Source organism: Perognathus longimembris, chromosome 2, assembly GCF_023159225.1.
Source record: "Perognathus longimembris pacificus isolate PPM17 chromosome 2, ASM2315922v1, whole genome shotgun sequence".
Classification (NCBI taxonomy): Eukaryota; Metazoa; Chordata; class Mammalia; order Rodentia; family Heteromyidae; genus Perognathus; species Perognathus longimembris.
This window is the reverse complement of record NC_063162.1, coordinates 29,921,740-29,939,224: the sequence shown is the minus strand read 5'-3', so window position 1 is coordinate 29,939,224 and position 17,485 is coordinate 29,921,740. Positions and strand designations below refer to the sequence as shown.

The 17,485-nt window shown below is 38.8% G+C and overlaps 1 protein-coding gene and 1 non-coding gene across 4 annotated transcripts in view; one reads left to right on the top strand and one right to left on the bottom strand.

Annotated features, from left to right (window-relative positions):
* Nucleotides 1–17,485, bottom strand: part of Htr7 (5-hydroxytryptamine receptor 7) — a 78,614-nt gene that overhangs the window by 57,527 nt on the left and 3,602 nt on the right. The window lies entirely within an intron of this gene.
* On the top strand, nt 8,764–8,897 carry LOC125347428. Its single transcript, XR_007210208.1, has one exon. It is a non-coding gene; the product is annotated as a small nucleolar RNA SNORA46 (small nucleolar RNA).

Below are 17,485 nucleotides of genomic sequence, written 5' to 3'. Positions count from 1 at the left end.
AGAGTTGATTCTAGTTCTTTTCTCTTTTTGTCCTCCTTTTCTCTTCACCTTATTCCACCTGGGTTTCCATCCTCCTGCTTCACTAAAAAAATGTTCTTCACATAATCCCCAATGTCATCTAAGTGATCATTTTGTTTACATCCCATTTTTGTCAAAACATTTCCCCCTTAATTTCCATGACAGCATAGTCTCTAGGCATTCGTGTCCCACTCACCAGCTCCTTTAAAACTTTACAGTCCCTTCTCTTCTCTTACTCTCTAAACATTTTATCTTCCAAGGCCTTTACCATCTATTCTTTCTCATACCATTGTTTTATATACCATTCATGATGATACACAAATCCATACCTTTAGTCCTGACTGCTCTTTAGAATTCCAGATTCTTATAGCAGATGTCCAATGATACCGTGTTATTTAAATCACAGTTCATTATTACTACTAATGTAACTCCTTATGCAACTCAGTAACAGTATAATCATCAGTAGATTGTAGAGTAGAACTGCTTGAGCCAAAAGCGTAAGGATCACAAGCCCTACATCCAATACTTCAGCACTTCCTGCCAATTCTCCCAGACAAATCACATGCCTCCAGCTGCCTCCATCTTCATACTCCCGACCTGGTCTAATCTGCCTTGACTATTTCAGAAGCCTTCCAATGTGTCTTGTATGTTTCATTCTTAACCCTTTCCATTTCATTCTCTACAAAGAAAGCACAATAAAATTTTAAAGTGATAAACCAAACCAGGCTACCGTAAGTTTCAATACTCAGTGGCTCTATTGTACTTAAAATAAAATGTAAACTCTTGACCTAACCTGCATTCCAATATAATTTGTGACTACTTTTCTAATCACATCTCTTTCCAGATTTCCTTGGATTTCTCCACTGTCAACACAGTGGCCCATGGTCTTCACACCAGCTGCTTGCCTTTGCCTGGAAGTTTCTTCCTCCACAATTTAACACATGCAGGCCCTTCATGTTATTTACATCTCAATGTATCTATCGCCTCCTCAGAAAGACCTTCATGATCACCCACTCTGTTTTTATTCTGTGTAGAACTTGTACTAATGAATTTGTGTATTTTCAAATTACTTGTTTATTACTTGCTTTCTTTACTAAAAGACAAGATCCAAAAGATCAAGCTGCATGTTTGTTTTGCTTAAGATATGGAAGAGTAACTAACACAGATTAGAGAAACAGTAAATGCTTAAGTATTAATCCCATATAAGTCCCATAATAAGAAAAGGTGATTTTAATATGTCAAGAAGTGGATACAAAAGACTTTCATCCTTGTGACCCAGAAAGAAAGTCAGAGTGCTAGAGGCCTGTGTATTATCTACAAAACCCTTAATTATGAAACCACAAGGCAATCCATTCATCAGCAGGAAGAATTCTCAAAGACTTCTGTTGAGATTAGAAGAGACATTAGCAAGCAAAACATATAGATTTCTCAAAACAAAATTCTGCACTATTCAGGAAGGTGAACCAGATTGCTTATGGATGGATTAGGGGCCTGCCCTTTAAGTCTCCCCATGATTCTCCATAAATATTGATAACCTCTTTTAGGTGGATAGTTCCGCCTAATGTTCCAGATGAAAGAACTATCCAGCTGCCTCTGTTTCAAAGAGTGGAATATACGATCTGAGGGCTCAGAACTATAGAATGCTCAGGAATTTGAATCACAGCAGAGGCAATGATGAAAATGATAATACAAATGGCTAAATGGGCAATAATAACACTCCCCAAATAGAAGTGCTAGAGATGTTCCCCAAAGGCCCACAGCTGCTCAACCTAAGATTGGCATCCATAACTTCAACACATGTCAGAAAAGAGAGTGCTTTATGTCTGGCCTAGAGGCCATCTTCTTGCTACAGTCCTTAAGAATTCTTCATGCTTAGAAAGGCTCCTTGAAAACAGACCACAAAGTACCTAGTTTTTATTGATGAAAGAGCTAAAACATCCCAATTGTTTGCAACCAGAAGCTAAATGACTCATAACAGCTTCAAGAAAGGTCACATCACACAGCAATTAGCTGTAAAGCAATATCTATAGCTGAGCATTTTAAAGAGCCAAATTTTCTGATATATGAGTAAAATAATCCTAGTTTACCCTCATCCTGAAGACTTGAAGATGAGGCTGTGTCTTTATTCACCTTTGTATCCACAACACTTGAATTATCTACTAGACAAATAATAAGAATTTGCTTTTTTTCTCACCATTTTATCTCATTTACTGATGCCCACAAATAAATTCCTTTTGCTTTTTCCTAACCAGCCCTCTGCCATACACAACCAGATACCACCACCCTTTCTCTGCCTGTCTCTCTGTTTCTGTCTGTCTCTGACTCTGTCTCTGCCTTTCTCTCTCTCTCTCTCTCTCACACACACACACACACACACACACACACACACACACACACTCAAACATGTGCATGGCCTATGTATTAGAGCTCATTATACCGTTGAACCTTAAAAGTGAACAATTTCCCATATGCTATCCAATTTAGCTATCACAAACATATGAAGAAGGCTTAGTATTATCTATTGTGTAGATAAATGTCTTGTATCTCAAGAAGTTTAGTGACTGTTCATGAATATAGTTCAGTGATAGAGCACTCAGAAACTATGCACAGGCCAAGGGTTCAATTTCCAGAACCTCAAAAAAGGAAGGAAAGAAGAAGGGAGGTAGGGAAAACTGAGAGGAGAGGAGAGAGGAGAGGAGAGGAGAGGAGAGGAGAGGAGAGGAGAGGAGAGGAGAGGAGAGGAGAGGAGAGGAGAGGAGAGGAGAGGAGAGGAGAGGAGAGGAGAGGAGAGGAGAGGAGAGGAGAGGAGAGGAGAGGAGAGGAGAGGAGAGGAGAGGAGAGGAGAGGAGAGGAGAGGAGAGGAGAGGAGAGGAGAGGAGAGGAGAGGAGAGGAGAGGAGAGGAGAGGAGAGGAGAGGAGAGGAGAGGAGAGGAGAGGAGAGGAGAGGAGAGGGAGGAAAGGAAGCTAAGTTTTGTTTTTAGAATCACAGAACAATAAATGTCAATTTATAGGTTTGGAATTGAATTTGGGTCTGTTGACTCTAGCACCTGGGAGGTATTCATCTTTAACTTGTATATCCTTATCTCCAGTGCTAGGGACCATACTAGTACTGGCCAGACTCAAGCTTCAAATCTGAAAAACAATAAGTGCTTAAGTCAGTCTGAGAATAAGAACACTGACCTGAAAATGAAAGGCACGTGTGGCTTTAAGTCTTGGATTGCCCTTTATTAAATCTGTGACCTGAGCAATATTTGTTAACCTGTCTGAGTTTCTCATCTGTGAAAAAAGGAGGTAATAAAAATGCTTTCACATACACTGCTTCAAGGACTAAATATAACATAGGAACTAATCCATGTTTAAAATAAAACACAGATGCACAATTCTCATCCATAAATCTGAAACCCAAAGAGCTCTAAAATGAGAACTTTTTCTTAAACAAGTTGGGTTTGTTTCCTATTACTATCATAACAAATTACCATAAGCTTAGTTGCTGTAAACAACTTGAGTATATTTATTGTCCTATGGTCAGAGTCTGATATGAGTATCCCTGGGCTAACATTGAGATATCTATCTGGAGATTCCAGCAAGAACCCATTTCCTCCTCATTTTTTGCCTCAGGTCCTAGTAGAGATCTTGGTCCATCTGTGCTACCATAACAAATTAGTACACAGTTAATAATTTACAATAAACCATAGAAATTTATTTCTCAGAATCCTAAAGGTTGAGGAGTTTAAGATCAAGGCACCAAAGGAACTAGTGTCTGATGAGGGTCATTCTCTATGCAGCTGGAAATAAGTCCCAAGTATTTTTAGTCTAATACAGAGGTTAGAGATCTAATTCCAAAAACCCTGAAATTGATTAAGGACACTTATCTTTAAAATTCTGCTCCTCTAGAGCAACTACCTAATCTCGATTAGTCAGAATTCATCAGAAAAAGGTCCAATGAAAATAAAAGGAAGAGAGATCAGGGAAGCCAGTGGTGTAACTCTTTGCCAAGGCCACAGGACTGGGTTCCCAAGAACCACAGGTGCACATCCCAGAGTCCAAAGACAAGAAATGTACAGTTTAGAGGTCCCAAAGTAGGAAAAGAAGGGTGGTCTAGCACCAGAATACAAAGAGAATAAAGTCTGGGTGCTCTATTAGGATGGATTGGATGGTGTTTGCCCATTCTGAATGAGGACAGAACTTCCAGCAGTTCAAATGCCAGTCTCTTCTAGAAACACCTTCCTGGATGTACCCAGAAAAAAATGCTCTGCTAGCAATGTGGGCATCCTTAATAAGATCAATTTAGCACATAAAATTAACCACTACAGGTTTCTATATAATGTGCATGTACATGTGATAAATAGTCACATTTCTAAAATCCAAAAAGTTCTAAATTCTGAAACACAGCCTGACCTAAAGAGTTTTATACATGAGACCATGGGGTCAGACTAATATCATCATAACAACTACTATTACCATCAATATCTTCTCTAAAAAGGCAAGAGACATGCTTGACAGGATTTACAACATTGGGACCAAACAATCTGTAAGAGTCTCAAACAATCTGAAGGCAGAGCACCCCAACCTCAATCAAATTTGATTCTGCTTTTTTTACTGTGTTCGTGAATGAGTAATTAGACCTCTATCAGCCTCGTGGTCCTCATAATGCAGGGGTAAGAACCATCCAGAATCATCAAGATCAACTAAAATGAATCAGTGTAAAGTCCATGGTACTGGGCCTATTACACAGTACACCATCAGTGAGTGGTATCACTCCTTCCAGTTATTATGCTCCTTACTTGCTCTGCCTTTGTATCTGACATGCTGGCTTTCGTTCTTGGATGCAAGAGCTTCATAAAAAATGTGTTTGTTCACTGAAGAAAAAAGAGCTCTCAGGTTTTTCATTTAACTTTGGCTGCATTTTCACCCTGTTCCAAGGCACAACAATGATGATAAGAACTGATTTCTGGCTCTAACCGCCTAAGACTTTCACACATTGGCAACTTTGTTAATACCAGTGTTCTGTGCACATCTGTAGAACACAGCAAATGACTCACCAATTAACAATGCTTTGATGGTACCATCCCTTGGGTTTATACTACTGCCTACACCTTGCTTCTGTTTTCACCAATCTCTTGATGCTAATTTATTCTCTCAAGTAAATTCCTCCAGTGCCACAAAGTGGAGTGAGGCCTGATATATAGATCTGGGGTCCACAGCAGTTTCTTTTTTCTTCTCCTCTCCTTTCCCTCCCACAGTTAACTCAAAACAATAAACTGAGCACTTACTACATGCCAGGTACTCTCCTGTAGGCTAGCAGTGTCCAATAAGACAGGCTCAGGCTTAGCCCTGTAGATTATATAGATAATCCTACGAATCATGAATTCATTACAGTTAATTTCACAATCCATTAATTACAAATTGAGGTGACTGCTGGGAGAAGAAGTACAGGGTGTTATAAGACTGTTTAAGATAGTCTGGGGATTCCAGGAATGCATCCATGAAATGATAACATCAAATGGAGGACCAGCTTGAAGAGCCATAAGAATTAATAGTCAAAAAGGCAGAAGAATATCCCATAGGGGAAATGAAGAGATTTGTGAAGTTCCTAAATATGAAAATGTCCAGGAAATGAAAGGGCAGATTTGCCAAAATATAAAAGAAGGAAGGAGGGAGGGAGGGAGGGAGGGAGGGAGGGAGGGAGGGAGGGAGGAGGAGGAGGAGGAGGAGGAGGAGGAGGAGGAGGAGGAGGAGGAGGAGGAGGAGGAGGAGGAGGAGGAGGAGGAGGAGGAGGAGGAGGAGGAGGAGGAGGAGGAGGAGGAGGAGGGAGATTGGGGAAGAGAGAGAGAGAGAATTGAATCCAGGGTAGAAGTTGACAAATAACAAGGTCAACTGGGCCAAGTAAGTTCCAGTTTAGGCCTTCCAGTTAAGGATGATTTTTATGTTTTAAAATAGTTGAGAAAATAAAAAAGAACACTATTTGCTAGTATGGTAAAGGTTTTATTAAGTTTCAATTTCAGTGTACATAAAGTTTGATTGGAACACAGAGTAACTCATACTTTGATAGACATGGCTGGCTACTTTCATGCCATAATAGCAGAGCTGAGGAGTTGTAACGAGGACCATAAAGCCCTTAAGCCTGAAATATTTACTATCTAGCCCTTTAAGAAAGCAAAAGTTTGCCACCCCTGATTCAGTGAGAAGGCCAAAAGCTTAGGTCATACAATATTTGAGGGGGGCTCAATGAAGATTTATGATCTTATGCTAAGAGCATAGGAACCTGGCAAGGAGTGTGATTCAGGAGCGTAGCATAATCCAGTAATGCCCAAAATGGATGTATGAATCTTTACCTCAGAGACTGTGAATTAATTGGTCTTGGGTACAGCCAAAGTTTTCTCATTTGGAGATAGAAGAGAAATCACAGGTGATTCTAATGTGTGCATAAGTTCAGCAACTATGGGTATAATTTCATATTTAAATGAATATCCTATTTCAGTTATTCCCCTCTGGCTACACAATAAAATCAACTAGGGGATATTTTCAAACATACCAATGCCCAGGTCCACCTAGACCTACTGAATTAGTATCTCAAGAGCAGGTCCTTAACTATACTTGTCCTGGTCACTCTAATACAGAGTGAATATTAGAAACTCCACACTATGGGTCTAAGGAAAGAGACAGGGAAATACCGTAACAGGCTATTATGAATGACCCAACTAAAAGACAATGGAGTCTTGAGTTGAGCTGGAGGAAGAGAAGAGGAAATGAAGAAAATAACATCAGGACTTGGTGAGTACATAAGTGTGTTGCTTTGGTGGGAAGTTTTGAAAATGACACTCAAATGTCTAGTACAGTAACTAGGTACAAAGTGATACCAATATTGGGAAGGGAGCCATGGAAGAGGAAAAAAGATTGGGGGTGGGGTAAGAACATTTGTTCTATCCTAATTCAGTATTTAAAAGGAGAGTGCCTGAAGCAGACTTTGGTCACAATAAGGCTATGAGAATGGAATCAAATGGGTAAAAGCCCTTGAATGCTATCCTAACAATATCCTCTTCATACAGCACAGTGGCTACTTGATTGCCATGGCACAATGGTGTAATAGGACATAGGTGGGCCTTGGATTCAGGCACTGTTCTTCCATATACAATGTCTGTGAGCTTCTTTAGCTTTCTCGCCTACAGAATGAGATTAAATGTGTTCACTTGATCTCAGAAACACTCAATGACAGACAATAAACACCCCGTTAAGGGTGTTAGAAAGGTTCAATAATACTATTGTGTTAGGTGTCTAGAAAGCTAACCAGTAATAAAGAGACTAACAAGACAGTAGCATTATCCAGGAAGGGTTCCTTAAAGAGAATGACACGACGATTGACTCACCTGTGCTTTCAGAAGTGTATGCAGACCTGTGTTAAGATGGACAAGCATGTAAGGAAGAATCAGATACTGAAGATTCATAGATAGCATGTAACTCAGATGCATGTGATCAACAACAAATGGTATTTGTTCAACAGTTAGTAAAAACTCAAAATTCCAGAAACCCTCTCTCCAATATCCAACCTATGCTTTCAGCACACTGTCCCTCCTTCCCAAGCATGGAACTTGTTATCCATCTGGATGAGGATGGCAAGAGCCCTAGTCATCTGTTCACAGTTCACAAGATGAAAGGACAAAAATTAAGAAGACACTCAGCAAGTGTCTTGAAAGAAGTTCCCAGAAAACCAAAACACAATAGCTCTACTATCATCTCTTGGACCAACACTTAGTAATAAGACCACACCTAACTTCAAGAAACACTAGGAAATACTGGATTCTCAGCAGCCATATCCCCAGTCAAAAACAGAAAATCCTGCTGACTCCACCTGCTGCAAGGAGAATCAAAAGAGGTGTTTGTGTACAATATACAGCATTAAGTATCAACTAGTGATAACCATTTTCCTCCTGTTACTTAACATAAGAAAAATTAAAGTGTTGTCGCCCCCAAAACAGGCAGAAGACTTGTTTCTTTTCTTCCTTTTCACATTCCCTTAGCAAATACCAAAGAGGATTCAGTCAATTCCTAAAATGTACCAACAAGCTGCAAATGAATATTAGAGCTGAGCAGAGATGATTTCCTTCGAAGAGCAAGGTGATCTGGAGAAGCCAGATTCCCTCTGCACTGCTGATCACAGCAGAATAAAAGCCAACAACAGAATTCAGATCATTGAAGGGAATGAGTCATTGTACCTGGCAAGGAAGCAGAGTTTCAGCCAGACACCAGTTAGAACTAAACATTATGGCTCTTGGAAATAAGCCCGATGAGTTCCTGTAAATATGAACCACCCAAAGCTGACCCCTGCCCTCATGCATGAAGCTAAACACAAATGGCTGAAGATACCACTGAAGCAATAACTGCATCCACTCAGATCAATCACACGTCTGATATAGATCCAGGTACACTTCACAATATGTCATCAAATAAACACTTTTGTCTCTCATTATTAAACAAAATGCTTATGCTGAAAAGTGCCTCAGATGTATATGGATACTAAAATAATCATTTTAAAGTAACTTTTTGTGTAATTACCTCCTTGATCATGATAAGAGAACTGCACCATCTCAAAAGTCGGTCTCTCTGATCACTAGAAATAACCATGGTCCTTGTTCTCATGATCCACATTTCCTTTCCTTTCTTTCTATTATTGCCTCTCTTAAACATCCTTAAATAACGTCCTTTGTGCACTCCAACATTTTATTTGACTAGAATTTCATGTATGTCAATGCTGTATTTAAACCTGTGATGGGATTTTCCCCATTCTTGGTTATGTTGTAGTGCAAAAGAATCTCTGGCTCTTTGTGTTGCACAGCTGATATGTGGCATTCAGTTGTTGCTGTATAGATCCAGGAACATGGGGGGAAAAAAGAATTTCATGTGTATATTCACTTGCATTTCATTCTTTCTCTTCAGCATTATGTTTGTGGCTCCCAAAGTATTTACTGGTGAAATTAATTATACAACATCTGGATTTGATTATATAACATTCTATATTATATAAACTATATGACATCTGAATTATATTTAAGTCAATGTTCTAATAAGTTCTCCAAGAAATCTGGATGCATGACTCAAGTTTGATAGCCAATCGTGCAGTTGTTAATTCTGTAAATGTATCACAACCTATTTACCAGTCTGTACTGTTGATAAATGCATTCATGAATTGAAATTGTGGTTTCCATCTGGTAAATAATTGAAAATATTCTTGGAGAGCTTTGTGGGGGGGAGGGTCAGTTGTGGGGCTTGAACCCAGAGCCCGGGCACTGTCCCTGAGCTCATTTCTGCTCAAGGCTAGTGCTCTACCACTTAAAGCCATACTTCCACTTCTGGTTTTTGAGTGGATAACTGGAGATAAGATTCTCACAGGAACTTTTTTGCCCCAGCAGTCTTCCAACAGCAATCCTCGATCTCAGCCTCATGAGTACCTAGGAATACAGGTGTGAGCCACCAGTGCCCAGCTGATAAATATTCTTGTAGAAGGTTTTTGGTGGACAAGAGTCTTTCTGATATATATCCACCAGGAAAATAACAAAAGCAAGAGATGTATGTGTCCACAACAATACATGATGATGTCAAACTACTTCTATAGTGGTTTATCAGTTTATAATCCCCCTAGTACAGTATGAAATTTCTCTTTATTCCACATCCTTGCCAACACTGCCTATTTTTCAGACATTTTTATCACTGTCAATCTTGAAGGTTAAACATTTTTATTTCTCAACTTTGAATCACAAATTGCCTATTTCTGGGTGTTGTGGCAAACATTATTATTATCATCATAGTGCTGGAGAAGTGAGGGAGGAGGAAGAGGATTTTGAAGGTGGCTGGGGCTACCCAGCAAGTTCCAAGCCAGTATGGACTAAATATTGAGACTTGCTCTCAACAAAACAAAAGTCATCTGTTAGAAAACAAACTTTCAGACATGAAATCAGTTTCAAAATTACTATCAACAGGGATTGATTGGGGTACATTCTGAGAAATGCATTACAAGATGATTCAGTCACTGTGTGAACATTGCATCACACATACAGACTAACATGGCTAAAACTTTATCAGTGATATATTTTAGGGGCCCACCATCATACGTATAGTCATACATTGACTGTAACAGATGACTGCATAGTAGTTGATGGGATTTCATAGAGGAGGAGTAGGACTGATTCAAGAAAGAACTTGGAATGGTAGAGAAAATTTAAAAATGTCAATATGAAAAAAAAGAAAAATGTCAATATGGCCAAAATGTGGACAGAAAGACACAATGTACTACAAAATGTTTTAAAAAAAAAATAAGGCAGGAACAAACTAAGGACCTTGTAGATATGCTAGAGTTTGAATGTGATTCCAACTGAAAAGACAGTAACTTGAAACAGAAAATGTATGTCATTTTTTATATTTAAAATACTTCAGGCACCCTTTCACTTTTACTTATAATAAGGTTTGGCACTTCAGACCAATGCTTTCACTGAGAAATAATTTAAAAGGCTATATATAACACAAATACACAACACATACATACATTGTTTATAAGCACAATAGAGTTGATGATACAACTAAGACTTCAGGGACACAATCCTAGAAAAGAGAGAAAGGTCAGCCAAAATCCCACTACCCCTTTGAGTCATGTACCAAGAATGAGTTGGGGGTAAATATCGGAGGATCCAAGCAAAGAGTTCTAACAGAAAGTTGCTAAAAGAAGTTTTAAACACACATGCACACACACACACACACACACACACACACACACACACACACACACACACACACACACACCAGGAGAGCTTTGGGAAGTCTTTTGGAACTAGAAAGACAAGAATGAGAGATCTGGTAGGTTGAGAGAAGATTTTAACCAGCTATGCATCAGACTTTGGCCTCATATCTAAAATATACTTAAAGCTCAAAAAATTACCCCCCCAGGGGCTGGGGATATGGCCTAGTGGCTAGAGTGCTTGCCTCGTATACATGAGGCCCTAGGTTCGATTCCCCAGCACCAATTATACAGAAAATGGCCAGAAGTGGCACTGTGGCTCAAGTGGCAGAGTGCTAGCCTTGAGCAAGAAGAAGCCAGGGACAGTGCTCAGGCCCTGAGTCCAAGCCCCAGGACTGGCCAAAAAAAAAAAAAAAAAATTACCCCCCCCCCCAAACAAACCCTCAAAGAAACAACTACCCCATTAGTAAGTGGGCTAAAAACTTAAAGAGAGAGGGGCTGGGGATATGGCCTAGTGGCAAGAGTGCTTGCCTTGTATACATGAGGCCCTGGGTTCGATTCCCCAGCACCACATATACAGAAAACGGCCAGAAGTGGCGCTGTGGCTCAAGTGGCAGAGTGCTAGCCTTGAGCAAAAAGAAGCCAGGGGGATAGTGCTCAGGCCCTGAGTCCAAGGCTGGTTAAAAAAAAAAAAAAAAACTTAAAGAGAGACTTCCCCAAAGAAAAAATAATATTCAATAGACACATGAAGTAATGTTCAACATCTCTGGCCATAAAAAATATGCAAATCCAAACAATATTGGGATTCTACCCCACCCCAGTTATAATGGTCATTATCAAGGAAACTAATGATAATAGATGCTGGTAGGATTGTGGCCCAAAAGGAACACTGCTACACTGTTGGTGGGATGTAAACTTGTTCAGTCACTCTGGAAAGTAGTACAGAGGTTCCTCAAAAAAAGACTAAACATAGAGCTCCCCTGTGACCCAGCAATCTCACTCCTGAGCCTTTACCCAAATGACCACAAACAAGGCCACACTAAAGCTACCAGCACAACTATGTTCATTGCAGCATTATTTACCATAGGTAAAGATATGGAATCAACCCAAATCAACCCCTCAGTAGAGAATGAAACAAGAAAATGTGGTATATATACACAATAGAATTCTATACTTCCATCAGAAAGAATGACATTGCCTTATTTGTAAGGAAATGAAAAGACTTGGAAAAAAATATATTAAGTTAAGTAAGCCAGACCCAAAAAATCACAGGCTGCATGTTTTCCCTCATTTGTAATAACTACAATGTGCCTAGGATATTCTTGGCAGAGGATCACAATGGCTTAATACCTATGTGCATATGACCATATAAAATGATGCTTATCAAAATGAACTCCAAGAAACTCCAAGAGGTCTTTTTAGTATACTGTTTGCAATTTTTTTTCCTCTTTGGTTTATTTCCTGTTGACACTTTTTTTAATTTTTTTTTTTTTTTTTTTTTTTTTGCGCCAGTCCTGGGCCTTGGACTCAGGGCCTGAGCCCTGTCCCTGGCTTCTTCCCGCTCAAGGCTAGCACTCTGCCACTTGAGCCACAGTGCCGCTTCTGGCCGTTTTCCGTATATGTGGTGCTGGGGAATCGAACCTAGGGCCTCGTGTATCCGAGGCAGGCACTCTTGCCACTAGGCCATATCCCCAGCCCCACTTTTTTTAATTTTTGCACCCATTGTCTTGTATATATGTTTATCTGATTTGGGGAAGGAAGGGAAAAGGATTCACAGAAACAGGGGGACAATGGGTGAACCAATACAACAATAATAGTCACTAGACACTATGGTGGAACTGAACTTTACAACTTGGGAAGGAGGAGAGCCAGGGAGGGGGAAAGTGGAAGAAAATGAGGGAGGGAGTGACATTGTTCAAAACAAAATGTACTCCTTACCTTACTTATGTAACTGTAATCCCTCTGTACATCACCTTTACCATGCCAAAAAAAAAAAAAAAAAGGGAAAGAAAGAATGAGAGATCCAGGAGCCCAAAATGAGGAGCAGAAAACTAAGCCCACAACTTGTCTGGTATTCCCCAAGACATTTCTTGAATTTTGAACAATGTAGGACAGGTTGGCTAAAAAGCTGTGCAGAAAGCTCCGAGACAGAAAGTTTTCAGTAGGAGTTTTGACAGTTTGTAGTTATAAAAAGAGAAACATGAGATATCTCTACCAATCAGAGGTGCACACCTTAGGCTCTTAGCTAAAAATCTCATGAAAACTACATCCTAGAAAGAGACATCTGCCTATGGAATACAGCTTATGTAGGAACAACTCAGTCCTTCAATATGCTCACCTAATAATGATTTCCCTGAAGGAAAATATCATCCACACCATCTACAATTTTCATACAAAATACTGAGTACACGGTCAAAATTTATCAATCATTTTAAACCACAGACAAAAAACCCAAAGGAGGGGACACAGATCACACAAAGAAACCACAAATGATACATATTTTGTAACTGGTAGATTTGACTATGAACTAAAATTATAAAAAAAAAAAAAGAAAGAAGAGATACCATATAAAAGGGTAGAGATGTTCACCATGATATTAGAATGCACCTTTTAAAAGTATCAAATGGCATTTTTACAACTGTAAAATACAATTAGTGAAGAGCTCAATATATTTTGAAAGGGTCAAACAACAGGTTAGACATAGAAGAAATGATTGATAAATTAGAAAGCAGGTCAAAAACCTTTCAAAACTAAAGTACTGAGAAAACAGCAAAATGGAAACCAGAACAAGGCATGTGGCTCAAACCTATAATCCATGCTATTTGGGAGGTAGGAGGCAAAAAGTTCATAGGAATCCATCTCAATCAATGGCTGAGTAAGTAAGTGCATTCCTGTCATATCAGCTACAGGAGCAGCACAATGGCTGGGCACAGTAGTGCATGACTGTGTGGGAAAGTACAAATAGGAGTACCACTGCTCAGGCCATCCCAGACATAAAGCAAGACCTGATCTAGAAAATAACCAATTCACACAAGGAAAGGGGCTTCTGGGGTTGCTCAAGTGATAGAGTGTATGCTTAGTAAACGCAAAATACTGAGTTCAAACTATAATAATGTAAAAAATAAAGAAGAAAGAAAAATAAGGAAGTTAAGAAAGGAAGGGAATGAAAGAAAATGAGATACGTGTGACCCATCAAAGGTACAAAAGACGTATAAAGATAAAGAATGGAACGATATTTGAAGAGATAAGAGTATACTCATACTTGAGGGTATGGATGGGGTTAGGAAAGATGGAAGAGAATGATGGAAGAGGCAATACTGACCAGATGCACTCTCCTAATAAACTGATTTGTTGAAGTGAAACCACTTTGTACAATCAGATAATTTATTAGATGCAAACTGATTAAATGAATGCACAAACACAAAAATTACTAGAGACTCTAAACAGAATTAACAGCAAATAAACAATACAACAAAAAAAGAACATGAAAACAAATCACTTCCAGATCTAGGGATAGCACAGAAAAATTGATTTTTCTAAAAAAGTAAAAACAAAGAGAAAAACCCAGCTAGGTATATTGGGACACATCTCTAACCCCAGTATGGGGGGGGGGGGGGAGTTAGAAACAGGAGGATTACAAGTCTGAGAACAACCTGAGCTACACAATGAAAACTTCCCTCACCTAAACAACAGGAAAGGGAGAGGGAAAGGGAGGGGGGAAGGAGAGTGGGTGAAAGAAGGAAAACAGGCAAAGGGGAGAGAGCGACTGGAGAGGAGAGGAGGAGGGGACAGAGATAAAGAAAGAGACAAGACAGGGAGAGAGATGGAAAGGGAGGGAGGGAGACTTTCCCATTAGGATGAAATACACATTACCATCAAAAGAATAATAATAATGTTGGCTACTGGGTGATTGTCCAACAAAAATTATGGAAGTCTGAAGATAATGGAATAAAGTTTTAAAATACTGGAGAGAAAACTACAAATACAGAATTTCATGCTCTTTAAAAATATTCAAAAATAAAAGTAAGATTAAGACATTTTCAGAAAAGTAATGACAGATTTTATCATCACCAAAACTTCTCTTTTTAAAAAATGCTAATGGAAATTTAATTGGGCATGAGAAAATGACCCCAGATGAAGCATAGTAATGCAGGAAAAAAAAAAACTAAGATCTGCCAGAAAAGTATACATGTTGGTAAATGTAAATAAGTATTCATTATTTTAACAACAATGAAAAATGAGTTCAAAAATCTACAAACCTAAAGTACATAACAACAGAAAGTATTATAATAGCCAGAAACTAGAAGCAACTCCAATGTCCACCTACAGGTAAATTGAGAAACTAATTATAGCAATGGAATTTATACAATGGAATGCAATCAGCAATAAAAATGAATAAACTAGTGGGATGCTGGTGGCTCACACCTATGATCCTAGCTACACGATAAGCTAAGATATGAGGATCACAGTTCACAGCCAGCCCACGCAGAAAAGCCCATAAGTCTCTTAACTCCAATTAACCACAATAAAACCAGAAGTGGAGCTATGGCTCAAAGTGGTAGAGCCCTAGCCTTGAGCAAAAGAGCTCAGGGACAGCACCTAGGTTCTGAGTTCAAGCCCACAACCAACAAAAAAAGTAAATAAATAAATAAACCACGGATAGGCTAAAATCTATGGATGAACTTCACAGACATTATCTTTAACAAAAGATGCTAGATTAAAGAGTTCAAGTAAAAGTACAATTTATGATGTTAAAAGAACAAAGGAATCGTTTGAGGTATGAAGTTAGAAGTGATCTACTTTATAGAATGAATAAACATATGTTCCATTGGTGGGACTTCATCAAGCTCCACCTTTAAGATTGTCTATTTTTCTATACATGTCTTCTTAAGTTTAAATATATATACAATATGCATACACACAAAAATTAAAGAATAAAACTCCATTTATCAACAAGATTAAAAAAACAAAGTATGGGGCTAGGAATGTGGCTTAGCAGTAGATTACTTGCCTAGCATACATGAAGCCCTGGGTTCCATTCCTTAGCACCACATAAACAGAAAAAGCCTCAAGTGGTGTTGTAGCTCGAGTTAGAGTGCTAGCTTTGAGTGAAACAAAGCCAGGGATATGTTCTTCATCTGGGTAGCTAGAATTAGAAAGATCAGCCACTAGCACCCAGCTCACCCAAATAAACTTTTAAGAAGGTGAGCACCTTAAGAAATTGGGGAGAATATGATAATTTCTTTCTTGGCTACAAATTTAACTTTTCAATTCTACTGTCTATTTCCTGTTTTGTTTTTCTGTTTTTATTTCTGGATTCTTATCATCCCTGGGTCCTAATCTTATTTTCCATGATAAATCGTGCATTTGCTTCAATTCTATATTTTTGGGGTTTTTGTACCATTTTATTTTTATTTTTTTCTGAATAATTACTTGTTTATTGTCAAAGTGATGTACAGAGAGGTTATAGTTTCATACGTAAGGCAGTGGGTACATTAGAATTTCAGAGATAGGTTCAGAGATTTTACTGCATTTTAATGGTCTGCCTTCTTCTATTCCTTATTTTAATCATAAATAACTTTGTACTTTGTTTGCTTAAAGAGATTTCATGATAAATAAATAAATGTTGTGTGTAATATTTTTTAAAAAGCCAGGGATAGTGCTCAGGCCCAGGACTAGCAAAAATAAAAAAGCATTCCTAATAGATATGTACTGACCCCTAATAACACCTTCACCTGAAGTAACTATTCTCCTGACTTTGATTTGTATCATTCATTCTTCTGCATTAGTTTATGCTTTTACTCTTTTTCTTTTTAGTACTGTGGTTTGAATTCAGGACCTTGTGAGGTTTTCTACCATGTAAGCCCTCTCTCCACTTTTTTTGGATTTTTTAAGGTATGGTCTGGCCTTATGTCTGGGCCAGCCTTCATTACAATCCTGCTATGATTCCATTGGGATGAAAAGTATGTGCCACTGGGCCCAAACACTGTGTTTCTTCCCATATATGTAGGATGACTGGAGCTGAACACCTTACCTAGGCATTGGTGAATGTTTATGCCCAGGCTGGCCTTGAATGGATATCTACTAATCTCCCTCCCAAATAGCAAGGATTACAAGCATGGGCCACCATGCTGACTTTACTTGAGTTTTTACCCATAAGATTTTCTACACAACTCTTAGAACTGTTTTTGCATGTTTTAAACTATATACAGAAGGTAATTTGAGATATATTTTTAAAACATCACTCCAAGAGGAACATGAGGGAACATTCTAGAATGAGAAAAATATTCCAAACCTCAACTGCAGCATGGGTTATATGGATTGAAGATGTGGGCATCTTGTTGTCTAAAGTTCATGTCATTTAAGAAATTTTAAATAGCTCATGTTAACTTCTTCAGAGGAAATGGGTGGGGGTGGACAGAGTGGAACTGAGAGGGCCAGTTCAAATAATAAATAATAATGCAGTAGAGCTGGTGAGTGTCAAACTCATGTACGGAGAGTAAGGAATGAAAGAGAAGACTCAGACACAGTTGTTTGCACTTTCCTGTGAACTGCAGCAACTGGGAGGAGAATGGGCCAAAAGGGGAATTCATAAAGAAAGAAGAGTAAAACTGGCTTACTAGAGAAGAAAAACTAAAGACACAGCAGAGATGAGGAAATCAGTAAAGAAAGTCCTTGTGAAGGTAAAAGGAAAGAATGGAAAGCCCAAGTGTTTTGGTGTCTGCAAGGACACAATGTCGT